Source organism: Mus caroli, chromosome 15 (genome assembly GCF_900094665.2).
Source record: "Mus caroli chromosome 15, CAROLI_EIJ_v1.1, whole genome shotgun sequence".
Taxonomy (NCBI): domain Eukaryota; kingdom Metazoa; phylum Chordata; class Mammalia; order Rodentia; family Muridae; genus Mus; species Mus caroli.
Genome location: NC_034584.1, coordinates 25,477,734 through 25,494,140, shown reverse-complemented (window position 1 = coordinate 25,494,140; position 16,407 = coordinate 25,477,734). Strand labels below are relative to the sequence as shown.

At 39.1% G+C, this 16,407-nt stretch overlaps 1 protein-coding gene across 3 annotated transcripts in view; it reads right to left on the bottom strand.

The window, feature by feature from the left end:
• Positions 1-16,407, bottom strand: part of Ctnnd2 (catenin delta 2) — a 793,031-nt gene that overhangs the window by 704,667 nt on the left and 71,957 nt on the right. Inside the window, exon 1 of one of the 3 annotated variants that reach the window (XM_029469855.1) lies at positions 14,014-14,063. The exons of the other annotated variants lie outside the window; for them this stretch is intronic. The gene's annotated coding sequence lies outside the window, so the exon portion shown is untranslated. Of the gene's footprint in view, positions 1-14,013; positions 14,064-16,407 lie in introns of those variants that run through there. 3 annotated transcript variants of the gene reach the window in all.

Below are 16,407 nucleotides of genomic sequence, written 5' to 3'. Positions count from 1 at the left end.
CTCAGGTCCCGCGTGATTGGACTGGAGCAGAAGCTGTGTTCCACTCACCAGCAGTCTCAAAATCCTGTGGCGGGGGTCGTGGGTAGCTGCCCTAGCTGCCCCGGTGCTTTTCTCGAGTGTATAATTTCTTAATTTAATATAATTTAATTATAATATCAGCTGTTATACAGCAATCTAATATATAGCTTTACATTAATTTCATTTTTGAAAATAATTTCATAAAATATATTATGATAACAGCGTCTCCTCCCCCAACTCCTCCCACTTCTACGTTCACCCAATTCCATGTCCAGTCTCTCCTCTGTCTCTGTCTCTGTGTGTGTGTGTGTGTGTGTGTGTGTGTGTGTGTGTGTGTGTGAGATTCTGCCTTCCTCCCTCCCTCCCCCTTTCTCTTTCTCAAAACAAGCACACAAAACAAATACAAAAAAAACAGAAATAAACCTAAAAAAGCAAGTGTGTGTGTGTGTGTGTGTGTGTGGTATGCATGGTGTGTATGTTCTGAATACACTTATCTCAGTGGTTGTTGGGAGAATGTGCTCATAAACTACTTAGAGGCATCTCTAACATCATGAACACAAGCATTACCTGCCACTCTGACTCTGCATTTCATCATTAAGATGCTCTCCTACACAAAGAGGAGGTCACTCCTCTCATCCCACTGTTATTAAATAAGCTATGATGGGATGGGGAAAGTGGAGCAAATTGTAATTACCTTTATGTGCTCAGGTCATGGGTGATACTATTCATGCTTCCCTGGCATTTTTAGCCCCCAGATAAATACACATTAACTTATAGCAAAATATGCACTTAAGGCCTAAGAAACTACCCTTATACTCTCTCCTTGTAAACGTTAACTAATGATAATAATATGCACATGAATTTAAATAGTAACCATTCAGAAATTTTTGATGAGAATCAATTCTATCCTGCCCTCAAACTTTGATTCTATCAGGGCTTGTGGTTTTAAAATGTTTTCTGTTTCTGTGGTTTCCACTCACTACCTCCACATCTCTCCATAACGTACCAAGAACAAAGATATTCATGCTTTCCAGTTGGATACTGTCTTTTGACTTCCCACTTAGATAACTGAAAATTCAGTTTTCCTTTTCATCTGCCTCCGAAGCTTTGTTACTGACAAAGTCTTTATATTTCTTGGTTTTTAAATGTTTTAAATCAACATACATGAGCCTTATTTCTCCAGTCACCAATGCTGCTCAGCATTACTTCACCACATGTAGGGAGTAAAAGGTATGAGATGTGGCAGCCCTAACTGTCAATCTTGGAAACATGTGTCTGGTACTAATATAACCCAGGAACTGTTAACTGGAAGAGCATAACAAATTTAAGCTTGTAAGGCCGTCTCCAAAATAGTGGATTTCCATTCTGAACTTTGTCTGTGCACGTGCTTAGCTGCAGTAGTGGAGGCATACTGACCGCTCCTGTCCATGTCATTCCCAGGGCCCAATGTGCTGTGGGAAATATTAAAAAGAACGGCAAGTTCCAGCGCTACGCTGAGCACCAGTGAGCCACAGGGTTCCAGCAGGGTGTTCCCAGCTTGGCAGACACTCTGGCCTGGAGCCCCGAGATGACTCCACCCAACTCTTTAAGTTCCTTTGGTGGGTCACTGCTTTGCCAGCCCCATGCAATGGCCACCCACCTCGCAGTTAGCTGTCACAATTCCCAGTAACCCAGGAAAATCAGAACTCTAGAAGCTTGTGATTAATCAGTCAGATTTATATATCAATAAATTCTCAACTCACAAGATGCCCACACAATAATTTCAGAGTCAACTGATGATGATTCAATCTGCCCACCTAGATTAAACAAGTTATCCCAATTATTCTATCCCTATATAATATTATAGCTACTGGCGGCTATTTAAAGCCGTGGGGAAACTGAATCTGTTTGTCCTCCGTTCTCCTCCTCCTCTTCTCCTGTGTTTCTCTCTGTCTCTCAACCCTTAGCTCCACCTCCCATTCCCCTGTCCAATCACAGGCTTCTTGTTGTATAATAACTGAATTAATTGGACAGGGAAAATCTTGCTATACCAATGGACCAAAAGGAATACAGGACATTGCTCTACTCTCTAACAAAGATTAAAACAGACATTGTTATCCAATCTCTAAGCCCACAGACTTAATTTGATCATTCATTACTTTGTTTGAATAAGATGTGGATCTCTTCCCAGCAATGTTTTTTACCCTTGTTTCCTTGTCAGTCCTAAAGAAACGTGGGAAAGAGCCTATCTGTCACACTGACTGTGTGTCAGCAAATCGCATCAGACTGCAGTATCATAGGGAAGTTTGGGTGGGATCTCCTAAGCAGTGAGGTCAAAGGAAATCTTACCTGGCCCTCCAAAGTGATTCTCCCTAAAGGTCTGGGAGCCAAAAGCCCTTCCTTTCCTTGCCCCAATTGTGACACGCTCATTAAATATCAAACATCGAAAACGTGATGTGCAGATTTGAAGTTGTGACCCTAGCTAACCATATTTCATTCACATATTGACAAGTAGCTAATGAACACCCACCACCTGCCAGATGATGTCTGAGCAGAACACGCCCTCTTCTCCAACCCCTCCAGTAGCACAGACAGACTCTGCCCACGCTGACAGTCTAGAGAGGGTGCGGAGATATAAACAGGCAATTACAACCTTGTGAAACACGAACTGAGATCAATTATTACTCAAACTAGCCCCAGCTCCCACAGGGAATTCTTTCTTTTGGAATCAGCTCCTCTCAGGATTTTTCTGTAGCTCTGGGTCTTCAAACAGTTTCATGCCAACTGTTCAGTGGTGTTATTCATAGCTGCCAGAACTTGAAGTCTGTTACAACAACATGGTTTCTATTCTAATTCTCTCCTTCCAGCTGGTCTGTCGACCACCTCGGATGCACCTGCCTCTGTTTTTCTCCAGATCTCTAGCAGAGACCCAGACACTGAAAAAAAATATATAAATTACAGTCACTCAAACCTTAGACATATGTAGCAAATTTCTGCATTCGCTTTAACCATGGTAACATTACTCTGTGCCTCGTCATGAACATTTCTTTTCTTTTTTTTTTAGTAAAATTAACTACTTTTTTAAAAAAAAATGAAATAACCACGGTTTTATTTCATTTTATTTCTTGTGTACAGGTGTGCATCCTTTATTGATGACTGTCTGAATACTACATATGTTCTAGGCATTTGCACAGGCTAGAAGAGGGCTTTGGATTCCTTGAGACTGAAGTTACAGACGGTTGTGACCCACCACATGTGTGCTTAGAAGTGAACTCAAATCCTCTGGAAAAACAACTTGTGTTCTTAACTGATGATCTGTCTCCTGAGCCCAAGACGAACTATTAAATTTCACCATCTATAACCTCCATGCTCTATGTGTCTATAGGAATCCTTGAAATTACATGTGGTCCCATGTGCTATTGTTCTCTGTATAAATATAAAATTATCATTATCTAACTCATAGTAAGGTCTCAAGTGACATATGAAATCAATTAACAAGATTTATATCTTTCATTCTGTACAAAATCAATTCAAAATGGATCAAAAACTTATATGTATGATCTGAAATCCTGAAGTCACAAGAGAAAAATATAGGCAAAACACATCAAGATTTAGGTATGGGTGTTTATTTCCTGCAAGGAAGTCTAACGATATAGGAAACATCATCCCCAGGTATTTACAAAAGGGATTGAATTAAATTAAACAGGTTTTCTACAGAAAAGCAAACAATAAACAAAGGGAAATGACAGCTGACAGAATGGGAAACACCCTCGCCAATTATACACCCAAAAGAGTTTTCATATCTAAAATCAACAGAGAACTAAAAACAATTAAATCCACACACAGTCTCCAGATCAGTAAGTTCTCAATGAAAAAAAAAATACAAACGGCAAGTCGATATTTTTCACAAATACTTAGCCTTCAAGAAAATAAAACTCTAGATGATACTAGTTGACAGTCACGTCCCAGACAAAATAACTACTATTAGGAAAATCAACCCAAAATAAAATGTAAGATGTAGGGAATGAAGAATCCTTGTGCATCCCTGGGGACATTAATTTGCGTAGCTGGTATGGAGACTGTTAATGAGGTTCACTAGAAAGTAAAACAAGCAACATGTATATGTTCATTTTATATGTGATACGAAAGCAGATATGGCCTTGGGGTATAAGAGGGAGAAATAATAGGGGGAGGGGAAATAGAAAAATAGAGTGAAAGTGATGTAATTCTATTTCAGTTAGAAATGCTTTGCTTAAAAAAAAAAAAGGAGAAGGTAATGCAGTACAGAGTATAAATTGTGGATGCATGCATGAAGACATCCCAATGGAACCATGTTGCATACACTTATTAGAACAGCAGCAACAACTCTAAGAATATTAACAACTACAAACAAAAGAGCCAAGAAGATACTGATAGACATACTTGAACCACTGATAGCAGAAATGCACTCAGAAGAAAAGCTGTTACGATTATTCCTGTGGCTAGAAATAATGAGAAAAGGGGTTCTTGGACTGTAATTCACTGAAGAGATACATTAAACACTATACCGAACTGTAAATGGTTGTGACATGTGTGGAAACATGGGTCTCTCGGATACCAATGAGGAGACTGGATGCTCTCATAATCTAGTTTTTGATGGTGGCTACCTTATTTTAATGCCTCTTGGGATAGTGAAACATCATCACATTCTAAATGTGTATTCACTAATGCCAGCAGACCATTCTATTAATGATGGTAAGTGATACACAGCACCAGAGTGTACGTGTGCACATACACACACACACACACAAACATCAACACACACATACACACACAAACATACACACACATATACACACACAAACATGCACACATACACATACATACACACATATATACATATACATACACACACATACACACACATATGCATACACACACACACACACACACACACACATGACTTCTGAATGTGTTCTGAAGTCCAACGTTCTAAAATCGAATGTGTGTAGCAGTGAAGCGGTGCAAAGCTGAATAATCACTATTTAGAATATGTAGGCCCGAAGTGCCCATTTAAAAGTACAGATGCATGATCCAGATTTAATGAGCAATCTACGTGCCATGATCGGAAGCTCGTAAGCACAAACCTCACAAATAAATGAGCCAGTTTAGAAACGTGGCTATCATGCCAGCAAAGAGAGTGACTGAGCCAGGGACTGTCATGGTACTCAAGATATCCAGTATAACTTTCTAATTGACCCCAAATAGTATTTAATCACCAGACATACAGAGGGCCTGAAGCTCTTTGTCTGTCAGGACATAGTGATGATTCTCAGTTTATAGATGTCTCACAGTTGGGTGAGGTGCACATAATGGTATCTTGTCAAATGAACAAATGATAATGATTCAGTGAATGGGTGGATCAAGGAGATGGTAATTATGGCCTGCAGTCAAAACAATACTGTAATAAGAGGGACAGCCTGCAGTACTTTTCATTTGAGGAAATCTCACGCTGCATTCCAAATGTAAATATTCTTCTTAATCATGTAGGAAATGTGCTGAAGAAAGTGTTGATGCCTAAACAAGAATATCAAATCTGACAGTTCTTTATACTGTACATAGTGAGAAGCCCTTGTCCCCTGACCAACATGGTATTCAAAGTATAAGAATTTACATATAAGATAGCATGTATCCACTCTGTACTTCGTATTTCTTAATATCTGTTGGGTTTCATTTGTTTCAAAAGAGGGTCACTTGTAGTGAAGCTGACCTCAAACTCATGTAGCCAATGATGGCAATGAATTCCTGATTATCGGGCCACTACCTCCCAAGTATTAGCATTCCAGGTTTGTATCACCACATCTAGCCTTTCTTCCTTAATATGTAAGGCCACCCATTTCCAGTGCCTACGGAGTCAATTTTCCATAGTGTTAAGTATGTTTCTAGAGCATTACTAATGCTGCCATTTGAGCCATCGTGTTAATTTAAGTTAAGTTGCTGTGATTAGGACATAAGCTTAAATAGCAATTAAGTGTAACTATGACACTGTCTTTGACAAAGGAGAAAGGCCTTCATTAAAAATGGGTATGAGGTTTGGGATGGTGTTCATATTTTTATCAAGGATTTGCTATAGCAAATTAATGTTTTCAGCTTAATCCTGAAAATCAATCTTATAATTGTAAGTAAATGTCAAACCTTTGCCAGAAGCAATGTTTTGAAAATTAAATGTGCATTGAATTAAATGTTTTAATGTGGATTACTACTTTTAACAAATGTTGATTTATAAATTAAAAATGAGCATATTTTCTACTCACTATAAAACATGATTTGCAATTACATCAATTGTGTCATGTCAGAAAAATCATTAACTTGAAAAACAATTTTGCTTCTAATGCTGATTATGAGACAAGAGTCATTTGGAAACCAATCAAATTGTTGGTGTGCCTGTGTGTGTGCATGTGCATTTATATACAGGTATTCCACTGATTAAAATGAAATGCAACACACCACTTAAGTTAGTTAATTCAGTATTGTCATATCACCTTAAATGAAAGCTTAAAATCTGAGTAGACTACTCAACACTTCATTTTACCACCGAGAAAACCATTTTTAATGAAAGGCAAGCATTATGTTATATGACATAAAAGATACTTGTTAAACAATATTGTTATATTTTGTACAGATCATCTGAAATGCAATTCGATGTGTATAATGTCATATATGTTCATGATAATGTAAGCCTTAGGAAATGAAATTAATTAACAACAAAAGGTTTGTATTTAAAAACCAATATTCTAAAGTTACATGAATCTTACAGTTAGCCAACACATACTGCCTTGGCTTCTTAGCGGGCCACTAGATTTGGGGTCTATATGAGACTAAGTCATAGCACACATCATTCAAACCTCCTCATATAACTTTCTGCCGAGCTCAGCCTGCTCATAGCCTTCCCAACTAAAGCATCCTGCTCTCGTCTTAGAAACACAGCCTGTCTCATAAAGAACTGGGTAGACACTATTAAGTTCAGAAAGGTTACTTCAGTTCTGCTTTAGGGTCTTACAACATCAATTCCAGGTTACTGGAGATAGGGACATTGAGGCTGCAGGTGGGATTAGGCTGTTTCTGACCATCCTGATTTCCCAGATGGAATGTTCATATCTGACATGACTTATGTATCTTGGGTTGAAATTTTACAGGTCTTCATCAAACACTGTCCAAACACAGATAGTGCTCATCTGCATCTGAAGGACCCATGAATAACCCAAGAGGTTTCAAAGGCTTTATACGTGCCTGTTTTGTGCAGTGCAAATCTATATCTACACATTTCCAATATTTCCTGGGTTCATCCTTCCTTCCTCCCTCCCTCCCTCCCTTCCTCCGTCCTCCCCTCCCTCCCTTCCTTCCTTCCTTCCTTTTGCCACTGGATTTCAATAATGTGATGACAAAAAGGAATTAACTTTATAATCTATTTTTCACTTTGAAATTTAAAGTAAAGCCCAACAATGGCCATGCATTTCCCGTGTTGATACTGTGAGGATCTGGCTAGCAAGACTCTAGCACACTACACCAACAGGGCATTTATCCTCGACTGAAGAGAACATGGACATCTTGGGTTAGACATGCCAGCAGGAAAGAAAAAATATGCATTTTCATATATAATGCTCTTTAAAGTATTTTTCTAAAATGTCATTTCCCATAAACTTCAAGTTTTGCTACCATCATGCAATGAATCAATTCAGAGGAACACACCATGGAGTGACCACTAAGCGCCTCATCTCATGGAAGAACTGCCTGTGAACAATCAGAAGGGTCAAAGATCCCTATGTGCGGTTTATCTTCTAAAGAGGCAAAATAAACAGGGAGAACTAAATCAGTAAAGTGTGTATATCCCAATGCAGGTTGAACTTAAAGACAGACGCTTTAAGTGCAGTGGGTCATGTCCTTTCTGAAAGTGTGTTGTTAAGGTTACAGTAGCAATTGAGGGGCAGGAATCTGAAATTCTATATTCATCTAATTCTTTCTTTCCTTGCCTCATTTGTAATTCCTGTTATTCTTCTCCTCTTTTGCGGGCAGGTTAAGCAGAAGATACTGTAAATCTAAACTCTTGTTAAGAAGTCAGTTTGAAGATGGATCCTTTCATAAAAGGGCTAGCTGAGAAACAATCCTTAGCTGACATGACATGGCTCATCTTGTTTTCTAGGTGCCCTACTCCATATTCTCTCCTCAAGAACAGATTTGTTTCTCCTACAATGGCCCATGTTCTATGTCACTGTCAGGGACCACGACATTAGCAGTGAATTTAATATAAAGAAAAAAAAAACCACTGGGGTTTTCAAGGGTAGGGATCCAAGCAAGTCACACAACTGAGCTTGTGAACAGTTTGGGTACAGAAAGCGACTGTGATGTTGAACATTTTATTAATGGTCAGGAAACAGAAGGCTCCTTGCTTTGGGTCAGACCACATTTCAGCACATGAGAATCAGTGCTGAGTGAGACCCTGCTTTATGACAAGGGGATTGATTGGGCTTAGGATCAAACTGCCTTTTTGCACTGGGGAGTATGATCATAAAATGCCAACACCCTACAGTAACTGAAAAATTGCACACACGTCACAGAACAAATTTCCATGATAAGTTAATGCTACACAGTTTCCCGTTTATGGGTTACAAAAGATTCCAAATTACCACTATTCTATAGGATCTCTCTCTCTCTCTCACACACACACACACACACACACACACACACACACACACACACACAGGACACATATGCACACAACCAGCAGCAGCACCACCACCACCAATAACACAGCACCTACACAGTTACATTTTTATGAACTATATTTTTCCAGAAGAGATAGAAATATTAAGTTCTGCCTCATCTACCAGACCAGGAAACAATTCCACACTCTGAAAGTGATCTCAGTTCATTTTTCTTTTTATAAAATTAACCCTCTCCCCCTCCACTCATTATAAAAATGAATTCAATTATTTCTGCCCTTAGCTGGGTTTTTCATAAACTAAAATGTACATCCACTCACCCCCCACATGGCACCTTCCTGTAACTTCCACACCAGCATCCTCTTTCTAAAATAGTCCACATCGATTTTGGAACAAGGGTTTTATTATTTTATTTTAACTAAAAATCACCAGGACTCTAGAATGAAGCTACAATTTTTCACTCTTCACTGCAAATCAATGAAAGTCACACTTATTCACTGATCCAGGGAAATCCTATAAGAATATGCATAATTATTTGAATGTATAATCAAGTATGGCTGTGATAATTGCTAACAGCACAGAATTTCCATTCTAGACATTTTTCTTTATGCTTGTTATTGTATCTTGCATTTATTTTTTTAGAGACTAATTGTGATTCTCTGTAAATTTTGTCTGCCTGCATGTATGTATGTGTGTATGTACATATGTATGAGTACTTCATATAACTGGTGCCCATAGAAGCCAGAGAAGGGCATATGATGTCTGAAACTGAAGTTACAGGAAGGTGGTGAACCATCTTGTAGGTGCTGGGAACCAAACCCAGGTCATCTCTGAGAGCAGCCAGCTTCTTAACTCTGAGCCTACTCTCCAGACCCCTGGCCTCTTCTATCTTCTACATATTTCATGCACTTGTTCTATTGGTGTAAACTGTCATTTTGAGAATGATAAAATTCGAACCCTCAGGGCTAATTCAATCACTCCTTACACATTGTAACTCATGACAGAGTCGATTTTCAAGAAGCACTGAATTCACCTATATTTTCAAACTGTACACATTCTTTGTACCTATAGAGAATGATCTCAAATCCTGTGCCAGAAAATGAAGATACCTTTGCCTCACAGAATCCTGAGTGTCCAACGGACATGCATTTATTAAAAGATGTAAGGGCTGATGGAAGTCCAAGTCTACATGGGTGGGGCACCATTGAGGGATGGAAACATTTACATTTTGATGGGCTGGTTGCTAATTTACACAGTTCTTTAACATCAAATCTGTTATAAAATGTAGAAATGATATAGATCAGGTATGTCTAAAATTGACATTAAAGTTTGTAGCAATGACAACCGCAAACAGATATGTGAAGGAAGCTGTATAGAGCTACAGTAAAGTAGTGCAAACAGGACCTGGCCAGTGGAAAAAGAAGTCCACCAAGTGAGCAATGAGTACCCGCTCGTTAGAGGTAAGGTGTCAGCACTCACATTCACGCTCAATGTTGTAATGGACAAATGACAACAGTCTTCCTACCCAAGCCCCAGCCTTACTCTAAGCCAAACCACAGTCGCCCAAATGGATAACTCCTTGGGCTGATGGTAAAATAAAATGTCTGGCTAAGCCAAATACAGAAGTGGATGCTCATAGCCATCCATTGGACTGAACATATAGTCCCCAATGAAGGAGCTAGAGAAAGAACCCAAGGAGATGAAGGGGTTTGCAGCCCCATAGGAAGAACAATAACATGAACTAACCAGTTCCCCCAGAGCTCCCAGGGACTAAACCACCAACCAAAGAGTACACATGGTAGGACTCAGGGCTCCAGCTGCATATGTAGCAGAGGATGGCCTAGTTGGACATCAATAGGAGGAGAGGCCCTTGGTTCTGTGAAGGCTCTATGCCCCAGTGTAGGGGAATGCCAGGGCCAAGAAGTTGGAGTAGCTGGGTTGGTGAGCAGCGAGTGGGGGAAGGAGATAGGTTGAGGGGGTTTTCAGAGGGGAAACAAGGAAAGGGGATAACATTTGAAATGGAAATGAAGAAAATATCCAATAAAAAAAAAGTCAGAGGAACATGCTACACAAATAGCTTTACATATCTGGCTGTGAAGTCACAATATAGATTGTGCTTAAGTCTTCTAAATAAGATAAATGAGTCCAGATTTCTGTATTCAGGATCAATGGGAATTCAGGTGTAATTTAACACAGTAGATATGTATTGTAGACATAAAAGCTATTTGAAGAATCTCTTTTAAAGCTCTTCTCTAAACTTAACAGAGATTTGGAAACGTCAGGGTTATACTTACTAAAGGAATTCCATCTAAAAATTATACCCAAACAAAAAATCCCTATGAAATGAAGATTCATGAAGATAGAAGAAATATTATTAAGAAGTGACATCTAGGCCAGCAAGATGGCTTAGCAGAAAAAGGCATGTAGCTCTGAGCCTGAGTCTCGTAAATGTCTTGTGACTTTCACACATGGGAGGATTGCGCCTACATAGATACATAGATTAACATGCAAGCAGAGTAAGTAAAAATGTAATAAAAATAATATGCCTGGAAAAGTAACATATATCCAGATGTAGAGATTACATGAAAAAAAGCCGTGGGTGGAAACAAAGTGGAAAATAGTTTTCAAATTAATTCGAACCCATGGAGAAATGTCATTTTCTGTGGCAACAAATAACACATGCATTAAATGTTAATTAAAATGAATCTTAGTGCAGAACTTTTACTGATATTTTGTAACTTGCTCTGCATTATGAACTGGGAAGATAAGTACCGCCACTAAGGCTACTTTCGTCATCTCATAAGCAGATGCTTATAAAAAAGATACCATCTCGCAAATTCTATTTTAACTAATTGACCATTATTAAGAAATTTATCTTAGAGATACCTAATTATAGAACAGTTATTCTTCTTGCTACAAAATAAAAAGTAAGTGAACCAGGCTTCTATTTTTTTTTCTGTCTGCTCTATTAAACTGTATCACCCTGTAAGTGGAAAGCAATGGTAGTTAGCAATAGCTCTGGACAAATCAAGTATGATTTTAAGTTAAAGAGCCTGGGCCACCAATTCGTTAGTAAACCAGGATGAAGGACTGAGCTCTTCTGTTGCATGGACAGTTCAGCAAATGTCCAAAGCAGGTGCTCATTTTCAGGAGCACATCTGAGACAACCTTGATGCCATTGCTACTGGGAAATTTGAACTGTTTTTCTTTTGTCAGAAGGGGAGAAAAACAAGGCCCTGCCATGAATCTTCAGGCCACCAATGGAGATTGTGAGATAAACAGTGAGCTCTATGATGGGTGGGGCTGAAGGCAGTATTCTATTGCAGAATCCAGCTCCCAGCTAAGCTGCAAAGTCTATGGATCAGAGTCTATGCAAAACTTCACAAAATACAAAAAGGTGACCCCTCTGGGATGCTTGTCACAATGGAAGGGTTGCTGCTGTATTATGCTCGCTCCTCCTCTTAAGCCAGAAAAAAAAAGAAGAAGAATAAAAGGGAAGGAGATGAAGAAAAGGGAAGGAGATGAAGAAAAGGAGGGAGGGAGGAAGGGGGAGAGAGGAGCCGGAGAAGGAAAGAGAGACAGAGAGACACACAGAGAGTTAAAGGGACAGAAAAAAAAATTGCTTAGGTGAAGCCTGGGTTGAGAAAGAAAATGAAGACCTGGAATGCCACTTTGATTTACATCATAAAAGCTCTAAATCAAACAATTCTTGAACATCATAAGCTTATTAATATCTGACTGATTCCATCATCTAAAATAGAGGTTCTGTGCTCTGTATTTGCAGATGGGATACACAGTCAGGGATTCCACAATTCTGCTGAAAGAGGTGGACAGAGGCAGGTCTATAGGAGCCAGTGGAGCTGAGTCCATTTGCTTGCTGGATGCAAGCACACAGCTCAGTTAGGGTTCTGAATTCATGTCAAGCATCAGTGGAAGCAGACTCTTTGCCCTGAAGGGAAGCAAGATTGTAAAATAAAATTAAAAAAGATCAATTCTTGGGTACAATCCAAAAGCAGAATTGGAACCTATGAACAAAATTACAACTCCAATAAGAAAAATATTTCTAGGGAGTTTCAAGTTTTGATTAAGGGAAGATATGGGTTACAGGGAAGTGGTGTGTATCATTTCTCCTCAATACAACACTAAGCCTTCATTATATTTCCTTTCAGAGAATAGATGTGTCAATAACTTGGAAGATGAGTGTGGTTGCTTAATATATCCTTACAGTTTATAACATGGGAATTAAGTAGCAGTAGTTAAGAAAGAGAAGAATAGAGAGAAGATGGACAGCATCTATAGTGATTATCAGTATGATTGGAAAGGTTTGTAGCACGAATGTAAGAATTTCATAAATTCATTAATGTTCAGAACACACAGCTGAGAAACAGAGGAATTAAATATGACAAATCTGAACTGTTAACCTTCACACCCTGTTACAATGAAGTAGCAAAGAAATATTGAAACACACATGTTCAGCAGAATAAAACAATGCACCCAGACAAGAGAGTGCAGAATACACACCCACGGACAGAAAAATCCATCTGTCATCTAGAGTTAACCCCTACATCTGAGTTACAAACACAATGAAATTAAAACAACAGGAAGCACAGGGTGTTTAGTCAGAGCCCAGTTCCCCTAAAGGCAGAGGGCTGTGGTCATGATGGGAGTGGGAGGGGCGTGAAAAGATGGGAAGGGGAAGGGGAGTCAGAAAAAGGCTAGAACTGTCTCCAGAGCCCAGGAACGTTCTCCCATGTGGTACACATGGCCTTTGTTTGCCTTGCTTTGCTCTTTCGTTGGTTGTTCCTTATACACAGGCTCTGTGAGTTAGTCTAGGAAGTCCCTATATAAACATATCTGCACAGTGATAATCCAGTAAATATTTAAGTAGTTGCATGATATCAAGTCTTGGAAATACAGAAGAATAAAAGGGCATGGAATTTAAAAGAAATGGAAAAGTCTTTTTAAATCTATTTTTTTCCTTTAAAGATTTATTTTAAATGGTGAGTATGTGTGTATGTGCATGTGCACATATGCACATAGGCATGTAATTGCCTGCAGAGGCCAAAAGAGCACAGGAGACCATCTGAGGCTGTCCTTACAGGTGGTCTGTGGTGACCTGATGTGAGCGCTGGAAACCAAACCCAGCCTTCCTGGAAGAGCAGCATGTGCCCTTCCCTGTGGCACCATCTCTCCAGCCCCACTTTAAACCTCATAATGGAAAAACAAAACAACAACAAAAACCAAAATCCATGGCACAACTGTAAGGAACATTTTCTCCAATACTGAGAAAAACTGGGAATAAGGTTGGTGCAATTACCTGTGCTCCGCTCAGTAGGTCAGTAGGTCACAGGCAACAGCAAGTCTGCTTCCCCATCTTGGTCTTTTCAATGATCTGCTGGAGAATGAGGATACCCAGAGGGTTTTAAGAGCAAACTAACCCCCAGTACTGCTGTCAGCATTAGCCTGGGTAGCTGGTGATTGTTCAATCCTTTGCCTGGTGAGCTCAGAGTAGGTCACTTCCCTGTGTGGCTGCTGAAGCAACTGTTGTCATGGTCAAAGACTCTGGATAAAGCCAAGACAAAGAAAGCACTTCTGTCTCTTTAATCCTGTCCCCTTCACCAGGGCCCTGGCAGCCATCTTGATACACTCCAGGAAACATCTCAGTAGATGCCTGCTCCTACCTTTGATTTGTTACTAAGGGAACCTCAGCAGAGCACAGAATGGATAAAAACAGTCCTACACTTTCAATGGTGTCTATCTAACAGTGGTATGCAACCTACTTAGTTGACTTTGTCTCAGTTGGGTGAATTCAGTGCCCCCAGTTACTGGCTTTCCCCTGTCCTCACAGCTCCATCCTTCGGGTCAGAAGCATAGCTATGGTGATGCATAATTCAGTTTGCTTTCCAGATATTGCTCCATCCCCAACAGCAATCCACCCCCTCTCACCACAAAATACAGAGACAAACCTGAGTCCTCTCCTTGTTTGCTTAGACTCAAATCTAATATGTGATATAGCGTAATCTGACAGTATTTATTACTGATTTGGCACATAGATGATAAGGAATTAGGGACATCCTTTTATGGCTATATACCCCCATGGCATTTATGATTTCATCATGCTTAAGAAAGTCAATCTGAGCTACAAAGTCACGGTGCCTTGACCCTTACTTAGTGCAATTGCACATCTCCCACTGCACTGTGCCCCAAAAGATAGAGCTTGGGAAGAAAATGGTAGTGGGGAGCAAGTTCATGAACATTACCTAAAAGAAAATGCTTTATTTCCAAAACATTATCCATAGTATACTACTTTCTTCTCTTCAGTGTGTGCTCATGTATCATATTTAATTCTGTGTTAAGTTAGTTCGTGTGTTCAGAGACAGGATTAAATGAAATTCCCATGGCCAAGACTGTAACTAAAGATTTTTCATCCAGTAAGAGGAGTTACCTACAAATCAGTTTTTTTTTTCACTTTGGCCTATAAAATATATACAACTTTGTAACAAATTCTCTCAAACTTGAGGATTTATAGAATGTGGGCTTCAAAAGGTATCCTATGAAGCAAAGCAATGCCAGGCTCATTCTATTGGGGTCTTCTATCATAACCTCACAGGGTCAGTATTATTTCAGGAAGGAAAATTATTCTGAACACGAAGGAAGGCTTAAAGAGTCATTTAAAGAGACAATTCAGAATGAGACACTGATGGTAAAACTGCTGATGTCTGTGGCAGTGTCTGAAAATGTCTACTATACATCATAAAATGAATCTTATATCTGTAACATTCTTAGTGAGAACATTGCTGTCCAAACATTATAACCCATTACCAAAACACCATCCCCTTGGTATCACGCTGGCTGTTACCTGTAAGATATCCTGTAAAGACTCAGTATTAAAATCCTTATGCCAGAACATGAGTTGGTATGGAAGCTAAAATAGTTAATGTCCAGTATGGGTACAGGCAGCAAGCACCAACAAGAGATTGGTGTGAGAGCAGAGGACAGAACGAATCAAATGTAGAAGAGTTAACTCAGTGGCTTACCACTCATAGAACAAAGGTGTGCACCTGCTCTCTAGAAAATTCAATATTCTGCAATGTTAAACTTTCTACAATAAAATTCTAAAAAAGTTTCTTTTTTTAAAAAATCACTGATAAAAATTTTAATGTAAATTTTACCCAAGCCTTAATTTCATATCCTCTACGTGTGAACCACTTGGTAGTTATTACTTTGGGTAATTTGTATGGGAAGTTATTCACTGTCTTAACTGTTTGAATTTCTACATGTGAATTACCATATCTCCATTACACAACACTTAGGAATCACATGTAAGCAAAGTGTCAATGTCAATGACCTGTGTCAGCATCAGAGACTTCAGTTCACATTGTCCTGTCAGTTAGAAATGTCGACATTTCTACTTAATTGAGAAAATCTAAAGCCATTCAAGTTTAACACATCACTACATTATTTTAACCATCTAATTCAGCTATGCACATTCTGGAACTATGTCTTAACAATCTATTTCAGGAGCATAACTGTCCCTAAAGAAGCGAAGAATACATTCAGCATTAGCTCCATCATAAAAACAAAACAAAACAGAATCTTGATAAAATAGAGAAAAAAGTGGTTGGTCAGAAGTCTGAATTACATATACCTACATTGTGTCTATTGTATTATCATAATAACTTGATCATTATACACACATATGTGAACATGT